The 13,421-nt window shown below is 47.1% G+C and overlaps 1 protein-coding gene across 1 annotated transcript in view; it reads left to right on the top strand.

The window, feature by feature from the left end:
* The window catches only part of fam110c (family with sequence similarity 110 member C), a 242,255-nt gene extending 229,437 nt beyond the window's left edge, over positions 1-12,818 (top strand). Inside the window, exons 4-5 of the transcript XR_011940671.1 lie at positions 10,380-10,746; positions 12,363-12,818. The gene's annotated coding sequence lies outside the window, so the exon portion shown is untranslated. The remainder of the gene's footprint in view (positions 1-10,379; positions 10,747-12,362) is intronic.
* The last annotated feature ends 603 nt before the right edge of the window (positions 12,819-13,421 follow it).

The following is a 13,421-nucleotide window of genomic DNA, read 5'->3' as shown; positions in this document are numbered from 1 at the left end:
GGGGAAGGGGGGATATGGGGGATATGGGGGAGGGGGGATATGGGGGATATGGGGGAGGGGGGATATGGGGGATATGGGGGAGGGGGGATATGGGGGAGGGGGGATATGGGGGAGGGGGGGATATGGGGGAGGGGGGATATGGGGGATATGGGGGATATGGGGGATATGGGGGACGCTCACCCTGCCTGCTCTGACGAGGTCGTTCACCTTCTTGTGGCACTGGGTGCCTGTCCGTGGTGTTAGGGCCACAGCGGTGACGGCCTCTGCCACCTCCCTCCACAGACGCCGGCTGTGGCGTGGGGCAACTCTGCGGCCATGCCCGGGATACAGGGCGTCCCTCCTCTGCTCCACCGCATCCAGGAGCGCCTCCACATCGCGTGACTCGAACCTCGGGGCTGAGCGACGGCCAGCCATCAAGTCGGGTGTTGCGGTCGGCTGTTCCGGTCGGGTGGGGGGGAGCTGCGCGGCCTTATGAGCCGTCACGCCGTGCAGCGCGTATGACGCTGCACGGCGTGAACCACTGCGCAAGCGCGGATCCCGTTACGTCGCTGCTAGCCCATTTCGGGCCGCAGACTATCGGCCCATTTTTATGACGTGACGCAAGTGGGATTTGCGCCGTTTTTTGCGCCGATCGGCGGAGTTTCCGCCGATAACGGAGAATTTCGCCCTTGGTGTTCGATGATGGGCACGATTTAACCGGAAGAAATCTATGTCTGGTTTTGAGCACGTTTAGCGGGGAGATTCTCAGCGTCTGCATGCCATGAAACACCCTGCTGTTCAATGCCATTTTGCTGACTTTTTGGACCTTGGGAGTTTCTCCCCGCTGAGGCTACACTTAGTTATTTCCTGCTGGCAAACCAGCAGGAAAGGCTCCTCGCAGATCGGGGTGCCATTTTGCCTGGCTGCCGTGATGTCCTCCCTTCTTTTCAGCCTCCCCCCTCTGTTATCTACCTCCCCAATCTTGGAGATGCCTCCAGGAACACCCCATCACCACCACCCCCGCCTGCCCCCCCTCCCCCACACCCCGGTAGGGCCGTCCCGGGCTCGATTCCTGGCAGTGACAACCTGGCACCTGGGCACCTCGGCATTGCCACCCTGCCCTGTCCCCGACCGCCCGGGGATCTCTAATGGCGTGTGAGACCCCCCAGATGCCATTGCAACTGGTCCACGTTCGTGGAAACCAGTAATAAATGGCATCCTGGCGAGGGCTCCAGGGCTCATTTAAATTGCTGATCTCGATCACGCCCAGTGAGGGCAAGATCTAGATTGTGACGTCTCACATGACTCCATTAATTCCCGAGAGGCCTCTCGCGAGATTCAACGGCCTCGATCCAACACCAAGTTGGGGAAGGCGAGACCGTTAAGCCCTAGTATCATGAGTTAACTCTAACAGTTTAATATGCTCATCAGATACTATGTATATCATCACAGGAAGTGATGCAATGCCACAGGAATTTCTCTCTCCTCTACAGCCTTGTGGTCGGTGTAGCTAGAGCAGTTAGATATGCTTCAATAAAGCTTCTGTTTCACATATCTCTGCAGACTCAGTATACATTCCGTATTAACTGAATAATACCAAGAATATTCTACAAAAAGCCATGAGATTGGGCTGAACCTTGAGGAAAGACCGAGTGCACTTGGAGCTTTCCAATTTGAAAAGATGCATTCGAGAAGTGACTTCGTAAAGGTAGCAAAGATAAATGATTTTTAAAGCACATTATTTCAAAGTAAACTGTGACAGTAGCACAAGAGGGTGAATGAAAAGTAAGTTTCACCAATAGTCATGAAATTATTCTTCACACAAAGCGTGATCCACAAATGGAATGGGCTCCTAGTAGATTAGTGAAGGCAAAAATCACAAAATGTGTTAGATGCTAGGATGAGAAAATTGTGGGATTTTCCAAATGAATGAGTCGGACATACTGAGTAGCTTTCTTCATTCATACTGTTACAAGTGTGAGGTTCCAAGATGGAATGGAATTAAGCGATCTAGATGATAGTTAGTTAGCATGTCTACCTGTATAAATGTCCCATGTGATTTACAATGCTGTGAAGATAGGTTTTGAGAAGGAAAGACTGCATTGGACTCCTTTTGGGTTGCAGACCTCTGCTAGAAATATCATTGAACCTCACAGAATGGGGATCAGTCTGCGGGAACAGAGAGGTAGAGGCAGCAAGTCTCTGATGTTCACTGTGCAAAATACGGGTTAGAGTTCACGCCCAAATTGAGGAGACCTAAGTCGTGAGGGTTTGAACAAAGCTGGAAATTTCACCTAGTTTTGGCTAGAGCGAGGGATTTCCTTGGTGACCCAGCACAATGAGAATCATTTAGGAGATTAGAGCTTATCCAGCTAGAAAAGCAAAAGAGAATAAAATCAATGTCGACTAATTTGTGGTAAAGTATAACCATAGACAGAGATTTTCTGTTATTTTAAATGGTAAATGGGGGATCTTTCCTCTCAGTTAGAGTAAGTCATCTACTGAAATACTGTTAATACAATATTGCTTTTAGTTTGTGTGCAGAGTAATAACCTTAAACATTGAAATCTTCTCGTGTGATCCTTTCAGCCACTCACTGGAAGATTACATTTATTTTTAAAAGTTATCGGTCTCTATCAGGATCGTAACGGCTTCTGTGTCTTGATTTGTGTGATCAGGAATGGCACACTCCAGCATAATAGCAGACTTTGTCTGCTGCACAGTTGAAAGGGATTTTTTCTGAAGTGTTTACACAATGCAGTAGCCTTCAGAAAAAGTCTGTCCAAAGATCACTCTGTTTAAACACATCAGAAAGGGCTATTTGAAAAGGCAGCCACAAAATCACTATCAGCCATGTCAACAGAGTGGAGCTTGCAGTCTGTTTACCTTGGCTAACATTTCCACACGCTGCAGTATCAGAAGTGGGCCGTTTATACTCCTGCAAGAATCACTGTGTGACGTTCTGCCTTTTAGCAACGTTGCACTAACAGAGCAGAAGAGCATTTTGTACTCTGCCAAACATCGCCATCTTTCACGGAGTTCACTACTTATTTATCTTAATTTAAAGTGCTTGTAAAATGCCACTTTATTTATGAAAGAAGTTATGCAACACTTATGAAATTATCTTGTGGGCAACACGGTGGTGCAGTAGGTTAGCCCTGCTGCCTCACGGCGCCGAGGTCCCAGGTTCGACCCCGGCTCTGGGTCACTGTCTGTATGGAGTTTGCACGTTCTCCCCTTGCTTGTGTGGGTTTCACCCCCACAACCCAAAAGATGTGCAGGGTAGGTGGATTGGCCATGTTAAATTGCCCCTTAATTGGAAAAAATGAATTGGGTACTCTAAATTTATTTTAAAAATAAAAAATAAATTCAAAAATGAAATGATCTTGTGCTGTACATTGTTATTTTATACATAATGTTAGCTGTTGCCATGCTGTTTATTCTGTTGCATCCATGAGTATTATTACAAAATCGGAGGTAATTTTCTGACGTAAATTGTAAGAAGCACCCAAACCTGTCTAATGTGTAACTGACCTTTATTCCTTCATTGTTTTGACTCCTAACAGAGTCACTGCACTGTCTAGTCATCCAAATAAGTCCTAAATAATGTATTTTGTAGTAGCCATAGCCAAAATCTTGTGGAGGCAACAGGGGTCTCGGCTGCCAGTGGGAGAGTTGATGAGAGCCCCATGCCACCTCTTTTTGGAAGGCCCGCTGCATCATGTGCCACACAGGCACTTGACAGGTCAACGGTGGGTCTGTCCAGGATCAGGGACCTCAGGAGAACACGATCCACTGACTGAGAGCTGCTGGTCGATCAGAGGTCCATAGCTCTATTGAATGGCAGGACAACCGGGGAGGCTGTGGCTGCTGACGGAATGACACCACCCAAGGCCCATGATTGCCACTGGATCCCAGGCCAGAGGTGAGCGATGGCAAGTAGAGGGGTGTGGAGGGGGGGTGGGGGGGGGGAGTTTGCTGGATGGGTGGGAGTTACAGACGAAGGGTGACTGGAACAAAAGAACGGAAGTGACTAATCAGGCCTGCCCCTTCCCAATGCCGAGCCCCTCAATCAGGCATTAATTCCTTTGATTAAGGGAGCCCTACACCCCATCCACCCTCCCCCTAGGTGCCCACAAGCAACTCCGCATGGGTTTGCTCGCCATGCTCCCTGCATTGGGTTAATACCAGTGGCAGCGGGATGAGGCTGTTCGGTGCACATTAATTACCCATGTCGGGATCTCAATTGGAGGTGGGGTGAGGAGGTCAACTATCGACCTTCTTGCCAGGACTTAATCAAGGTAGAGGCAAGAAGGTCGCAGTGTCCTCACCTGCCACCCTCCCTGACACCACACTTGCCCTGGGGGAGATTCCGCCCCACATTTCTTTCAAGTTGATCGACATTGTGAGGTGGGGGGGAGGGGGGAGGGGGGGGTGGGGAGGGTGGGGGGGTTCCCGACTCTTCAGTGGGATCTTCTGGCTCCACTGCTGTCAATGGGATTTCCCACTGAATCCACCCCACGTCGCCAGGGAATTTGACACCAGCGGAACCAGAAGATCCCGCTGGCGAGAAGGGTCAGAAAATCCTCCTAATTATTTCTTTTTATTCCAGGTTAAAATACATTTGCATTTAATCCTGGATGGTTCACTGGAACCTGAAGGCAATCGTTTTCTGACTGTTCTGGAAAATTCCACTGACCGCCTCAATAGTGTTGCATCAAGTTCTAGTTATTCATGGTATCACATCCGTTCTGATTCTGATGTTACATACTCTGTGTCATTGCTTACAGTCAAGGAGGATGTCAGCATGCCAGATCTCTGAAGGTAACTGATATTGAATCAGGGATAGGAATTCACCAAAATGAACATAAACAATTGTTAACGTCTGAATGAAGAAAATAATGGCACTAAAGAGCACAAATCCCCAGGACTGGCAGGTGTCCATCCCGATATTTAAAGCAAGTAAGTCAGAGCCTTATAGGTGCCCTAACTATAATCTCCCAAAATTCTCTTGACTTGGAAACTGTCCCTTAACATTGGAAAATTGCACATGACATTCTACCATTCAAGAAAGGGTAAATAAAGAAAAACTGTTTCCAGTGACAGAAAGTTGGTAAACAGACAAGACAGACTCTGTGTTTGGATGAAAGATCATCAACCTGAAACATTCAGCTGGATTTCCGATTTGCAGACAAAGTGCTGAATCCGGCGTGGGAACAGTGGCATTTTACGCCAGAAAAAACGGCGCAGAAGCTGCACCGATCCTCCGTCTGGTGGGGGGCTAGCAGCCCCACAGTGTAAAGCCTTACCTGCAGATACGGGCAGAGAATTGCCGGGTCCATGGCCATGCATGTTCACGGCGGCAACCTGCAGCCGCGCCATGCAACTTGGCGCCTGCCGCGTGCGGACTCAGCCTGCCAAAAACTGCCCCCCTGTAACCAGCCTCGCAACCCCCGGACCACTCTCCACCAGTGTCCCCCCCGCCAAAGCCCCTCTCCCGCGGAACAACTCCCACCCACCCCTCCCCCGACGGTGGCGGCGCTGGACTCAGTCTGCAGCCGCCACGCCAGGTTCACAAACAGGAAAAGGAGAAGAGTTCCACAGGACTCGGCCCATCGGGGGCGGAGCACGGGTGGAGGGCCTCAGGTGACATCATGAGGCTGTCCAGGCTGTGTGCGCTGTACTCCTGGAGTACGCCATGTTTGAGGGTGCGGAGCATCGCAAAAGCGGCGTCGCCCCCGATTTCGGCGCAAACGAGGATTCTACGGCCGATCGCTGAATGCGAATTCCCCGTTGCCGACTGGAGAATCCTGCCCGTTGACTCAGATGCTGCCAGGTCTGCTGAGTAATTCCAGCATTTCTGTTTTGACTTGATGCAGGTTTCCTGTTGTGGTACTGCGGCCCCTTTAAGTGGGTGTGCTCCATGGACCCCATGACCAATAATCGTGGGGGAGTGCGCAAACCCTGGCCAGCGGGGGATTTGCAGGGGGCCCTGGGAGCAGCACTCCGGGAAGTGTGGATCGGGGAGCAGAAGTGTTAAGACTTGTTGTATAGTGTTCTCTGTCTGTTACTTAACTACCTTTGCCTTTCATCAATAAATCCCTTTGTCAGCTACTGGAAGCCTCCGGTGTCTGTCGCAAGCTACGACCCCCGTGTGTGGCAAAACAACCAGAAGCAACATGATGAAACAGTATTTTACATGCAGAGTATTTATGATCTGGAATGTACTGCCTGAAAGGATTGTAGGATCAGATTCAATAATAACATTGGAAAGGAATTGAATAAAAACACCCCCTATGGCAAAACATTCCATGCTGCAACCCTTCTCATGAAGAAGTGTCAGACAACCTCTCCTCTCATTCTCTCATTGACAATGTGTTTATCCTATTGAAAAATCCTTCACAATTTTGAACACCTCTGTTAAATCTCCTCTGACCTTTCCACCGCTAAAGTTCTGGCCTTCAACTTCATAATTATAATTTTCCAGTTCCACATGAAATGAAATGAAATGAAAATCGCTTATTGTCACCAGTAGGCTTCAAATGAAGTTACTGTGAAAAGCCCCTAGTCGCCACATTCCGGCGCCTGTTCGGGGAGGCTGTTACGGGAATTGAACCGTGCTGCTGGCCTGCCTAGGTCTGCTTTCAAAGCCAGCGATTTAGTCCTGTGCTAAACATGGCCATTGCTGCGGTGCTCCAGATCGTGGCTCAGTCACAACGGGCCATGGCTGCGGATTTGGAGAGCATTGGCCTGGGGTTGGCCGACCAGAGCCAGATACAGAGGGACGTTGCATGGTCACTGGGTGCCGTAGCACAGTCCCAGAGGAACATGGCCTTGTGCTCCATGGCCCCAAGCACTGAGACACGAGCCGAGGCAAGCTGTCAATCACAGCCTAGTAAAATCATTTTCACATTGATATGAATGAAAGCCTTACAGATTAATGATCTGACGGCGTTTAAATCCAGCTGATGTGGTTTTCCCTTTCTAGTAATTTACAGGTGCTGCTTTCTCTGCCTGAGCTAGCAGGTGTATTGCACAGGTGAGTTTTAAAGTAGTGATTGTTTTCACTGTCTCTGCCTGGACAGCTCTCTAGCTTCTAGGCAGGGGTCATTGTAATGGGGATCTTCCTGGCAGGGAGTCACTGTAATCAGGGGGGGGGGCTTCCAGACACGGGTCATTGTAATGGGGATTCCAAGCAGTGCTCTCTTATTGGGGGGGGGGGGGTGCAACGGTGGGGAGGGCGGGGGGGGGGGGGCGGGCAGTGGGTTGTCTGGTGGGGGTGGGGTGAGCAGGATTTGCTTTGTGGGGAGAGGGTGGCCCTCCAATGGCCATTGCAGGCAATTCCCTAAAAGAGCTACTCTTTTGGCAAACCACGGAGTCCATCTTGCCAGGGCCATGCTGGGAACTACCTCATCAACCACATTAAAGAGAGTTAAGTGCTGTTGATTTCCAGCTCAGCACTTGAAAGTCACTCAAGCGTGAAAGGGCGTGCTTGGAAAGCATTTAACTCTCTGATGTGGTTGTAATTCTCGGCCCAGAGGACCAGAGAATCAAGAGGGCCTGGAGACTCTGTTGCTGGGCCCACTAAGTGGATGCAAATGGGTCATTAAGACCCATTTTCATCCATTAGCATCCTTCCACTGGCACACAGGCGCTGATCCCGATTTTATCCGGATGCCCGATTCTCCGCCGCACGGAGACCCTGCTGCCAGCGGTGGGTGGTGGTGAATTCAGCCCATTATAGACCCCACAAGAAATAATAAAATGAATCTCTGCATGAACTCAGTTGCTATAGATCACCAACATAAATTACCTTTGATAGTTAAAATTAATATATTCAATAGAGACTACCGATTCAGGTAACGAAGTGCACCAAAAAGTAAATATTGAGAAAAGCTAAGGAGAGAAGAACAGAAAGTTGGTGGGACAACTAGCTTCAAGAGTAACCATCAAAAGGAAATTGGGTACACAAGTCCAACATGCAAAACCACCTCCCATCCATTGACTCTGTCTGCACCTCCCGTTGCCTTGGGAAAGCGGGCAGCATAATCAAAGACTCCTCCCACCCAGGTATTCTTTTTCCAACCTCTTCCATTGGGCAGGAGATACAAAAGTCTGAGAACAAGCACTAAAAGGTTCAAAAACAGCTTCTTCCCCGCTGTTACCAGATTCCTGAATGACCCTCTTATGGACTGATCTGATCCCGCCACACATCTTCTCTACAAATACTACACTCCATGTGCTTCACCCAATGTCTGTGTCTATGTATTCACATTGTGTATTTATCATATGTCCTATGTTTTTTCATGTATGGAATGATCTGCCTGGACTGTACGCAGAACAATACTTTTCACTGTATCTCAGTACACGTGATAATAAATCCAAATCCAAATCAAATGTAAAGGAAACATTTGCAGGGCCAAGCAGGGAGTGGGACTAATTGGTTACCTCTTTCAAAAGCCAGCACAGGCATGATGGGGCAAATGGCCTCCATCTATGCTGGTTGACATTATGATTCTTTATTTTGAGGTTTGTTTTCTTTTAGATAAAAGGGGGTCGTGATTGCCTAAGTGAGGTTTCTAATAATATTAATCTTTATTATTGTCACAAGTAGGCTTACATTAATACTGCAATGAAATTACTGTGAAAATCCTCGAGTCACCACACTCTGGCGCCTGTTCGGATGCACTGAGGGAGAATTCAGAATGTCCAATTCACCTAACAAGCACATCTTTGGGACTTGAGGGAGGAAACCGGAGCACCCGGAGGGAACCCACGCAGACACGGGGAGAACGTGCAGAGACCGCACAGACAGTGACCCAAGCCGGGAATCGAACCTGGCTTGCTAACAACTGTGCTACCGTGCCACCCTATCACAAAAGGCAGTGACTAATTATCCAAAGCTAAAGAGTTCAAAAATCAGGGTTACAAGTTGAATTGAGGAAGCTGGGGTTAAGAAAGGTAGACCTGTTTCACCAAAAGGGTGATGAACTTATAGAATCAGTTACTAGAGAAGGCCATTGAGTCAGTCACTATTAGTGCAACTGAGAAAATTAGGTGTGTTTTCTGGTTGGAGAAATGTTGTGGAGCATGGTGACAATGCTGATGTTGTTATCAAAAAGAGGCAGGCCTGTTGGGGTTTTATAACTTCTCTTTGCCCTAAAAGCCCGCTCATCTCTTAAGAAATGCCCATTTCACATTCTATGTGTTCTCATGCTATGTGAAGTATTAGGGACTGAATCAAGTCGGTTCTGCCACATCTCCACCCTCCAAGGAATAATGGGGGATTTTGCTTGTTTCGCATTTCCAGCAAAACCAAAAGCCCATTCCTTGTAACCCTGTTGGAGATTTTACTACAGGCAGCAGACAGAGGAATTCTTCTCTCAAATGAAATCTGGGTGTATCTGATTCAAAACCTCAGAAGCACCCTCTGTTGGAACAATGGCACAATTAACTGGACAAATAATATTTTCCGGATGGAGGAGTGGGGGTTGGGGTAAAGAGGAAATAAAAGTTATATTTGTAGTGGACCTACACTTCTACAAGGCTAAGAATTACCGCTAGTAATCATATCATATGAAAGTTTAATATGTTCACATGAAAGTTTAACATGTTCATATGAAACTGCTCATCTTGAATTCAAATAAATGGATAATGTCACCATTAAAATAGTGGTGGGGGGGGGGGAACACTTTGATGTGAGCATATTTAATACAATAGCAATGTGGAATTGACGTAAAAGATCAGTCTTGTTTTTATTGAATGGCAGGCTTGAGGGTTCATAATGCCTATTTCCTACTTCTATTACTGTTTCTTAAACTCTTCTTAGTAATTTTTTTTTATTTGTTCATGGGACATGGGTGTCACAGCTGTGCCAGCATTTATTGCCCATACCTAATTGCCCTTAAGGGGCAGTTAAGAGTCAACCACATTGCTGTTGGTCTGGAGTCACACGTAGGCCAGACCAGGTAAGGACGATAGGTTTCCTTCCCTAAAGGGCAATAGTGAACCAGATGGGTTTTTACGACAATCGACAATGGTTTCATTAGACTTTTAATTCCAGATTTTTATTGAATTCAAATTTCACCATCTTCAGTGGCGGGATTTGATCCTGGTTCCCCAGAGCATTACTCTGGGTCTCTGCTTTACTAGTCCAGTGACAATACCACTATGCCACCGCCTCCCCATTCCAGATTACAGAAATATATCTGCAGCAGCATATTTGTATTTAAGTACAAGCACAACCTAATTCCTTTGTAACAATTCTCTGTCTCGAAGACAGAATCTGAGTTTGGCCCATGCATTTGTGTTACTGTGTATTAGAACTTTACAAAGATCTATTTGTCTGCGGTTATGTGAAAGGAAAATGTTCCATTTCTAAAGCTGTATATATCTTTCAGCTATTGATCAAACATCAGCACCAGCTTAAAGGAATAATGTGAATCACTTACTGCATCAATAATCAGTCGGCGATGAATTCAGTGGGCTAAATTCTCCGCCCTTCGATGGTGGGAATGCGTCCATGATCGGGCAGAGATTCGAGTGTCTGCTGAACATCGCGTCCGCACCCAGCACCAAACCGAACGGCATGCTCTGGGGCCCTATTGGGGACCGAAACGTGAACCTCGCCCCACGCTGGCATCAGTATGCAAATCCATCATGTGCATGCGTTTACATATCATTGACGGGACCGATCCAGTTTGCTCCAGGCCTCCGCGATTCACCGCTCCTCTCAGGTGGAAGTGCCATGGGCATGATTCCCAACAGGTATTGAAAAGCAGGGCCTGGGTGTCCCAATCGGGGAATCAACCCTCACAACTATTAGGTCATTTAAAACCCAGTGCAGATTGCCTGTCTGTTCAATTAAAATCCTACTTGTATCACAGAACCACTTTGCTTTGACAAATCTGCTTCAGCTTAGATGTTCTGGACCATCCAATTTTTAGATGAAGGTTTCATACTTTTATGGTGGCAGCCTGAAATTGGGTTTCTAACCATTTCAGAATGGAGTTGACATGGTGTAAACACAGAGCCTGTAAAGTGGAAACTGAAACCGAGCTTGTTATGCAGTAGCCTTCGGGTAAATTAAGACTATGGTGGTGGGTGTAGTATTAGGGTTTGGCACAACTAGGGTTAATGTTACAGTACCCAATGATGAAAGAACATATGATCAGCACCGGGCTCAGTCCCGTGTTGGACAGAGCCGTGTGTACCAGCAAGCAAGGATATAACTCCTAGTTTGTACCCTTCACTCTGTATGTGTAAATAATGTTATGAACAATGTATCATTTTTAAGTTGATTTTCTATCTATATTTGTGTGTTAAGCAAGGGGGAAATGGTTTCAGCTTCATTTAAGTTTTGCTTATGAACCTTATTATTTTAATATAGGAAGCAATAAAATACTCGAAAGAGCTCAATTTAACAAGCGAATCAAGCAGCCGGGAGAACTTGTTAATTAATGATCTGTGGAGGATGGCAGAAGGTAGTGAATACATAGACTTAAAATCTGGACTCATCAGAGAAAGAATAGTGGTAGTAGTAGCAGACAACGCACTCTCCGACCTCTTGCAAACAAAGGTAGATCTAACCCAAGAAAAGGCAATCCAGATAAGTAGGCCATCAGAACTCTGTGAGCAGCACTGAACCATTTAAAGAGGGAAAAATAAACTATGATGCAGAGGTCAGCCAACAGTTCAGCTGCTTAAGTAAGAAATACATAGGAATACTCCAGGCCAGGGAAAACTCTACCCAAACTGGCCAGCAGAACAACCATACCAGCGCTATGGTGAAAAGCACCCCAATAGGGATATCAATGTCCTGTAATTTCAGTGCAACGGCACTGTGCAAGACAAAATCTCTGAAAGGCACAGAAGGCCTAAAAACCATTCTCAAGATCAAAACTGCAAGCCTCGAAGACACACGGCCATGCTTCTTGGGCAAGGTCAAAGATCTTGGTTTCACATTTTGGAATGCAGACATTTCAGCCAATGGTCACTTAACAAATTTTAAGTTAGACACAGGAGCCAGCGTAACTGCCAGATAAAGAGCCAGGGCTAAAAAAATCTCTGGCTTTGAACACTAGACACATCATTCAATGGGTTTGGAGGAACCTGACTTCTACTCATTGGAACTACTAAGGTGTGGTAGCAAACAAATCTTAGAGCTAATGTATGTCATCTCTAACCAGCCTATCTCTCTTTTGAGCAGAGATGCCTGTGTAATCTTGGATCGACTCAAAACGAAAGATGTCAAGACAGCCACTGTCATTAACCAAACAGAACTGCAAGATCCCGAGTACTCAAACAAAAATAGTGCTTCCTGACAGTGATTGAACTGTGTTCTCTCTTTGCTAAACAGCTGGGTTTGTCCATTCTTGTTACAGACGCCAGAAAGCATTCAAGGGTCAGACCAGCCAACCACCCAGGGGGTGACATCTCCAGTGGAGGATGTAAAAAAGAGAGACCTGCAGTCTGAAGAGCTTTCACCTCCAGCTCCAACTATGCTACAGCAGGTCAACACTGCAACCACCGAACATACAGAGCAACTCCCAGCCAGCTTGCCAAAGTAAAAAAAGATGCAACCTGGTAGCAGCCATCCATTGTCATCAATGAAACGCAGAGGTGAGCATATCATTAAACCTCATTCTAGTCTCAGGCATGCTCCTCGTACACCAAGAGGACATCGCCATGACCCACCCACACAATGGCGGAAGAAATTAAAGAAATTACAAGGCGACAAGCATAATCTTTGTCCACTCCACAAGAAACAAGTGAGCGTAGCAACCACCGATCGACATAACAACCAGACCGATCAAATGTGGTTCAAAGTGAAAGAATGGAAGAAATGTGGTTCAAAGAAGAAAGAATGGCGGTCAATATGGTCGCCTTCCTTAATTCTAATTATGTTTGCTCTAGAGTCGCCAGGTATCTTTCGATACCGCCACAAGGTTCAAACCGAATACTGATCAAAGACTCGATACACCAGTTAGTTAGTTCAAAGTCAATGCTTATTTATTTACACACACAGTTAAATATACTCATGCACGAAATTCTACAGACTAAACTATCACTACTGCTAAAGCCTATACTTAGCTTCGGGCACCCACTCAGCCAGAGGAACGATGGCCGTTGTTCGGTTCTGAGGCTGCTGGGGTCGAACTGGTAAAGGGGAACAGCTAAGGTCGTCTGTCTGGTGGCGTGCGTTGACCTTGGACTTACTTGCTTCTGGTGCAGCTAGTGGACAGGTCTCTCCTCGGTGAGAGCCGGGTCCAAGAGAATGATTCTCTCTTGGGGGCTCCTTCTTATACCCAAAGGGGCTTCGCACTCTTTTGGGAGGCCTTGCACTTAGCCCAATCAATTGGGCCGTTTCTTGATCATTCCTATCGATTTCATCCGATAAAGGGGTGGGTGCCCTGATGGCTGGGCGTGTCCTCGGTGGCCGT

This window comes from Scyliorhinus torazame, chromosome 4 (assembly GCF_047496885.1).
Source record: "Scyliorhinus torazame isolate Kashiwa2021f chromosome 4, sScyTor2.1, whole genome shotgun sequence".
Classification (NCBI taxonomy): Eukaryota; Metazoa; Chordata; class Chondrichthyes; order Carcharhiniformes; family Scyliorhinidae; genus Scyliorhinus; species Scyliorhinus torazame.
This window is presented reverse-complemented; position numbering and strand designations above follow the sequence as displayed.